This window comes from Bombina bombina, chromosome 8, assembly GCF_027579735.1.
Source record: "Bombina bombina isolate aBomBom1 chromosome 8, aBomBom1.pri, whole genome shotgun sequence".
Taxonomy (NCBI): Eukaryota; Metazoa; Chordata; class Amphibia; order Anura; family Bombinatoridae; genus Bombina; species Bombina bombina.
In genome coordinates, this window is record NC_069506.1 from 45,003,514 (window position 1) to 45,011,703 (window position 8,190).

Below are 8,190 nucleotides of genomic sequence, written 5' to 3' on the forward strand. Positions count from 1 at the left end.
AAGTTATGTTTAAGCCTAGCACCCTAACATAAACCCCACGTCTAAACACCCCTGATCTGCTGCCCCCGACATCGCCGACACTTAAATAAATTTATTAACCCATAATCTGCCACTCCCGACATCGCTACCACCAAAATAAATGTATTAACCCCTAATTTGCTGCTCCCAATATCGCCACCACTATAATAAAGTTATTAATCCCTATTCCCTTGCACCCCAACATCACTCATACTATAAAAAGTTATTAACCCCTATTCCGCCGCTCCCCGACATCGCCGTCACTAAAAGTAAGTTATTAACCCCAAACCTCTGGCCTTCCACCTCACTGCCACTAAATAAACCTATTAACCCCTAAACCACCAGCTCCCCACATCACAAAAAACTAAATTAAACTATTAACCCTTAAACCAAACAACCCCCTAACTTTAAATTAAAATATCAAGATCCCTACCTTAAAATTAATAAAAACTTACCTGGGAAATTAAAAAAAAATAAGTTTAAACTATAAATTAAACTAACATTACTATTATACTAAAATTAAGATAACTATCAATTAAAGAAATTAAATTACTCATTAAAAAAAAAACTAACACTACTAAAAAAAAAAATCTAACAAAAAATTTAAAATCCTAAATTACAAAAAATAAAAAAATACTAAATTACGAAAAATAACAAACAAAATTATCCAAAATAAAAACAATTACACCTATAAAAATAAAAAGCCTCCCCCCAAATAAAAAAAACCCTAGCCTACAATAATCTACCAATAGCCCTTAAAAAGGCCTTTTGTAACAGTAAAACCCACCACCCAACCAACCCCCTAAAATAAAACACCTAACTCTAACAAAAACCTAAGCTACCCATTGCCCTGAAAAGGGCATTTGTATGGGCATTACCCATCAAGGGGTTTCAACTCTTTTTCTTGTCCTGAAAAGGGCATTTAGCTCTTTTAAGAAAAGCCCAAACCCTAATAAAAAATAAAAAAAACACCCCCCAAAAAAGTTTAAAAATCAGCCAATAGAATTTCAGTAGCTCTCATCCTATTGGCTGATTTGAACAGCCAATAGGATTTCAGTAGCTCTTATCCTATTGGCTGATTTGAATTTAAAAAAACAAATCAGCCAATAGGAATGCAAGGGACACCATTTTGAAAAGGCTCCCTTGCCTTGAAGATCCAGTATACGGCAGCGACCGTATGAAGAGGATGCTCCGCGCCAGATGTCTTCAGGATGGACTCGCTCCGCGCGGCCGGGATGAAGATAGAAGAAGTCACCTGGATGAAGATGGATGGATGAAGACCTTGCCTCCTGGATGAAGACTTCTCGCCGCCTGGATGTCTGGACTTCAGAAACTGTAAGTGGGTTAGTGTTTGGTTTTTTTAAACTTTTTTTGAGTGTTTTTTTTTAGATTAGGGTTTGGACTTTTGTTAAAAGAGCTAAATGCCCTTTTCAGGGCAAGAAAAAGAGCGGATTGCCTATTAAGGGCAATGCCCATACAAATGCCCTTTTCAGGGCAATGGGTTTTTGTTAGAGTTAGGTTTTTTATTTTGGGGGGTTGGTTGGGTGGTGGGTTTTGCTGTTGGGGGATCTTTGCATTTTTTTTCAGGGAAAAGAGTTGATTTCTTTAGGGCAATGCCCTACAAAAGGCCCTTTTAAGGGCTATTGGTAGTTTATTGTAGGCTAGGTTTTTTTTTTTTATTTTGGGGGGCTTTTTAATTTTTATAGGGCTATTAGATTATGTGTAATTGTTTTTATTTTGGATAATTTCATTTGTTATTTTTCGAAATTTAGTATTTTTTTATTTTTTGTAATTTAGTATTTTTTATTTTTTGTAACTGTAGATTTAATTTATTTTAGTATTGTTAGGTTTTTTTAATGAGTAATTTAATTTATTTAATTGATAGTTATTTTAATTTTAGTATAATAGTAATGTTAGTTTAATTATTTATAGTTTAAACTTTTTTTTTTTTTTAATTTCCCATGTAAGTTATTATTTATTTTAAGATAGGGATCTTGTAATTTTAATTTAAAGTTAGGGGGTTGTTAGGTTTAGGGGTTAATAGTTTAATTTATTTTTTGCGATGTGGGAGGCCAGAGGTTTAGGGGTTAATAACTTTATTTAGTGGCGGCGATGTCGGGGAGTGGCGAAATAGGAGTTAATATCTTTATTATAGTGTGTGTGTGATGTTGGGGTGCAGGTGAATAGGGGTTAATAACTATTATAGTGGAATACATTTTATTAGTGGTGGCGATGCTGGGAGCTGTAGATTAGAAGTTAATAAGTTTAATTTAGTGTTTGCGACGTGGGAGGGCCTCGGTTTAGGGGTTAGTAGGTAGTTTATGGGTGTTAGTGTACTTTGTAACACTTAAGTTATAAATTTTGTGTAACAGTTTTGTTGCGTAAAACTCATAACTACTGGTCTCAGATTGTGGAACGGATCGTGTGGGTATAGGCTGTAACGCACGCTTTTTAGCCTCACAGCAAAACTTGTAATGGCAGTTCTATGGAAATTCCATACAAAACGTCATTTTTTTTTAGTACGGGACTGACGTTGCGTTACAGGCTAAAATGCTTGCAGCATAGCTATACCGACAAGACTTGCAATGGCTGCATTATGGTTTTAACGCTGAAATGGCCATTTTTTTCATTGTTAAAGCACAAACGCAAAACTTGTAATCTAGGTGAAAGTTAATTATCATTGTTCACTTGTAAAGGGACATCAAAGTCTGTATTGTCCAATGATATTTGAAAAACACTGCTGTCCATTTCAAATTCCACTAATTTGTCTATTTATTGTATATGAAAAAAGGGACAGTCTACACCAGAATGTTTATTGCTTAAAAAGATAGATAATCCCTTTATTACCCATTCCCTAGTTTTGCATAACCAACACAGTTATATTGATACACTTTTTACCTCTGTGATTATCTTGTAGCTAAGTCTCTGCCAACTGCCCCCTTATTTCAGTTATTTTGACAGACATCCATTTTAGCCAATCAGAGCTGGCTCACCTAAACTCCACGTGCGTGAGCACAGTGTTATCTATATGACACACATGAACTAACACACTCTAGTGGTGAAAAACTGTCAAAATGCCCTGAGAGAAGAGGCGGCCTTCAAGGGCTTAGAAATTAGCATATGAACCTCCTAGGTTTAGCTTTCAACTAAGAATACCAAGAGAACAAAGCAAAATTGGTGATAAAAGTAAATTGGAAAATTGTTTAAAATGACATGCCCTATCTGAATCATGAAAGTTTATTTTAGACTATACTGTTCCTTAAGCCTAGTTTGCAAAATGATAGAAGATTGGTGCTGAATCCTTGTTATTCACTTAAATGGACAGTGTACTGTAAAATGAGTTTCCTCTTAATGTGTTACTTATGACTTGTTATATCAGCCACAGAGTATAAAATGTATGGGTAAATATTTGTTTGCTGCTGGCTGTATTTACGTAACTTTTCTAAAGCCAATACTAAAGTATTGAAATTTTCAGTATAGGTGGGGATACAACAGACAACAACAACTATTTCAGATGACAAAATAAAGATGAATGAGCTATCTGTAATCAATTTAATACACTCCAGCATGTTAAAAGGATAATTGGATTATAAAGGAAAAACAAATTGTGGCTTTGATGTGTTGAACTTTCTGGGTGCTCTTTAAAATTTCCCCCCAAAGGTTAATAACATTATGATCCCCTGTTGTTTACATAAACCTGCACAGTAGAATGGCTTACTGGGTGACATGCTGCTAGTCCTGAAAAATAATTATAAGGTGAAATCTGAGGATAGGATCTTACCATACCACAGATATCTTGTTATGAATACTTTCATGGTAAATTCCCCTTTCTTTGGGGGGTGGGTGGCAGGGGGCAGAATAACTGTTAAAGTAATTTTAAATATTTTTATGCACAAGTAAATAACATTATTTGCTCCATCATTATCAAAACTGTACTTAAAAGTGCCACTAAACATGATTATAATTTAACACCAGATTTTACAAAAATAACAAGTGTGCCAGAATTATTATTTTAGAAATGTAATCAAAATAATATTAACGATTACATGAAAACCACCCAAAAAGTGAGTTTAGTTAAATTATCGCAATGCGCAATTGTTATCGTTATATGCTTGATTTGCAATATAGTTTTAAACAATATTTATTTGAATTGCTTATTAAAGGCTCCTTTCCCTTTTTTGGCATGAACTGAAAATAAAATGGCGACTGCAAGTTTCTATGCAATGCACTTACAATAACTTTTTAGACTGCAATGTAGCATTCTTAAAATGTAAATCATGACCCGACTGCCTTGCTGCTTTGTATCTTAATAAGAGACCCTTAAAGGGACAGTTAACACACAAATTAAACTTTATTCAATAGTTTACTTGCCACACGATTATGGGGCACATCGTTCTCCCTGTGCTGCAGAGATTGCACCTTCATGAATGGGTTTTTATAGGGGACACAACTCTATGCACACTATGCCCAAAATCGTTCACCAGAGTGCCTTTAAAAGTGCTTGCACCTACATTATTGAACTTGTAATCTTTAATGAGCATTTCTGACTGTGAGTTACTTTAACTCATTATATTGGATTTCTTCTGCAGGACCATCACTAGTTTGTATAGGAGACTTTAACTTAATGTCCATCTTTTGTATCATGAGCACTATTATGGTCAACTAGTCTTTTTCTACTTGTTATTGCCTCTGGACACCTCATCCTTGGGCTGTTGCCATATTGCATTGTTTAATGTTTATGTCTGAGACAGGAAAAATATTTTTGAATGTTTTTGATAAGGTTTAAGATAACATTAATGATGACAACATTTTTATTTTAATTCTATATATATAAATATAAATTTTAGGGACCCTATATTATTTTAGAGATGTCACGCTTCGTAGCTTTTTGCTCCATTAACTCACCTTTAATCTGTATATGCAAAGCAAGAATTTAGGAGGCACATGCAATAACAAAAGAACAATTTTGATTAAAAATGCAACAAGAAATAAAATAATTGATGACACTGATGTGTTAAGATCAAACTAAATAGTGAGTAAACAAATAAATAGGTATTCAGTGTAGATGCAGATATATGAAAAATCAGAAACATCCAAATAGTGCAACACTGCAAATTTATAAGTGTCATACACAAAGGTAAAAAAATCCTAAGTATTTATGCTCAAATTTAAAAACCATAAACTAATATGAAGTAGTATTGTTATAGCACAATAGTTTGTCTACTGAAGTTTGTATATAAATGGACACTCCCCGAATGTGATATTCACACCGTGTCCTATACAACCTGTCAGTCCAAGGCTTCAGTGTCCTAACGCTTTTCAAAGGGTTAAAAATATATTTCCTTCTTCATCAGGTTTTTAAATGTGGGCATAAATACTTATGATTTTTTTACAGACAGATAGTAGAGTTTACACATATACACACACTTGGCAATGTATTTTCATTATTTATTTTGTTCAATTTTTCTGTAATTCATATCTATAAATTATGTTGTTTTCTTTTCAGCCAACCCCTTGAGACTTCAAAACTGTAGTATATATATATATATATATATATATATATATATATATATATATATATATATATATATATATATATATATATATATATATATATATATATATATATATACATACATACATACACTATTGTATACATTATAAATAAAAAAAAAAACATTTTTTGGTCCCTTTCTCTGTGCCTGTATTTTTTTCTGCTACTCAAGCCATCTTTCGTACCTTGAACATTTTGGAATGTGTGCCTGAAGTCATTTTAATACAATAGTTGTACGCCCTAAACAAATTACATCCTGATCAATATTTCTTCATTAATAGAGTATCAGATTGGTGACTGTTTTGCTTCCTAATCAATAAGAGCATGGTGATTAATAATTGATGAAACAGTTAACATTACTCTAAATGTCATTTTGTCTTTTTTCAATGTTGTTCAATTTATTGACTGAATAAAAAAGAAGGAAAGGAATGTTTAGGTTTAATGTACCATCAATGCAAGCACACATTTGTAATTAACATGACTTATGAAGAACCCAAATTAGTTTGGCTATATCTGAGCTTGTGTCATCTCATTCATTGCATCTCCTAATGGACCTATGCTTGAGTATCAAAGGTTACAGACTAGATAATGTTGATGTTCCTGCATTCAGTCCCTTGAGAAGAAGAGTCTTGTTAAGAACAGATTTTTTTTCTGTTAAATAGATCAGCTTAATTCATTTGTTATCAGGAAATGTTAGAGATACAGATTTAGACTATTTGTTCTTTGTTCATGATACAAGAAATCTGTGTTTTTTTATTTTGTTTTAACTATATCTAATGTATCTTACTGGTAATGTTATCGCACTGAATAAAAACTGATGATGAAAGCTGCAATGGAGGAACCAAAAAGTGATGGGCTCCGGTGCAGAAAAAAATTTGGATCCCAAAATATAATTTGCAATGGTACTAAACAAAAAATAATAAATACAATACAATAGGCAGGTAAGAGTCATGTAAGTATAATAGGGAAGTCGAAGCACAACAGGTAGAAAAGCAGGTTGCAGGTAGGTAGGTAGGTAGGTAGGTAGCAAGCAGGTAGAAGAGCAGCACGTACTATAGGCCAGTAACACTCACTAAGGCTATCTTCACACTGGATTGTTGCAGGTTGGCTGGACACAGACTATGATCTTTATTCTAAACAGACCCAAGATAATGCACTGAACATCTGGTAGTAGGGTGTTTGTATCTCTTGGTCTCTTTCACAGAAGCTGCCTATTGCTCTGGTTATCACGTCAGTTCAGGTTATTATGTGAAGCAATATTGAAATTCCCAGCCCACTTGTAAGGGCCCCAGAAAGCATAGTGCTCAGTAGATTGAGGTTGTTTGCTAAGGAACTATTACAGGCTGGGGATTATCTTATTAGGGGAAAAAAGTGACAGTTTTATACCACACAGATGATCCCTTAAAATAAATTCTCTCTCTCTCTCTCTCTCTCTCTCTCTCTCTCTCTCTCTCTCTCTCTCTCTCTCTCTCTTTCTCCCTCTCTCTCTTTCTCTCTCTTTCTCTCTCTCTCTCTTTCTCTCTCTTTCTCTCTCTTTCTCTCTCTCTCTCCCTCTCTCTCTCTATATATATATATATCCCAATTCTCAACAAAGTTTAAAGCTTCTTTAAATGGTCAACACTTTTTTTCTATCCTTTCCCCCCTTTATCTTCTTTTTCATCTACTTTTCATTCATTTCTCAATTTCCGTTTCATATCTTCCAGCTTGACAGTAATTCTTCAAGAGAATCCTAAACAAGGCTAACAAAATTAACCCTTTACCAACTCTTACATATCAGACAGATTATTGTTTTAGAGTTTACTGAAAATCTTTCTATAATCCTAACTGAATATTAACATCACCGCCCCTACAGCACACATTTTATTAAACTCTATCATATTTACATATAAAGGGACACTAAAGAAAAAACATTTTTCTTTCATGATTACGGTAAAGAATACAATTTTAAACAACATTCCAATTTACTTCTATTATCTCATTTGTTTCATTCTTTAGATATCCTTTGCTGAAGAAATAGCAATGCACATGGGTGAGCCAATCACACGAGGCATCTATGTGCAGTCACCAATCAGCAGCTAATAAGCCTATCTATATATGCTTTTCAGCAAAGGATATCAAGAGAATGACGTAAAATAGATAATAGAAGTAAATTAGAAAGTTGTTTAAAAAATTGCATGCTCTTTCTAAATCATGAAATAAAAAAATTGCGTTTAATGTCCCTTTAATAGAAAAGGGACCAATTAATCTCCTTATTCTTATGATTAAGTACCAAGGTGTTAAGGCGGAAAATCCAAAATGTTTCCCTTCTTTTCAATAATATTCCCACCCTGTCTGGGGGATTTCAATAGTTATAAGACAGAATGCAGACGGACAAAATGCCGAACACAATTGCCAATCAGACATATATCCGAGATACTATATTTTTCAAGTGGACGTTGAACAGTGCAAACGCAATAACATCATTGTTACAAACAGTGGAAAATTCAGTTCCTCGGGTGCCGCAATTGCCTCTAGGAACCAAACCATTTTAAATGTTTTATGTTAATAAATATGCAAGTTAACATATTATAAAAGCTAATTTAATTGTTTTATGTTTGTGCTTTTTATACACATTTGGC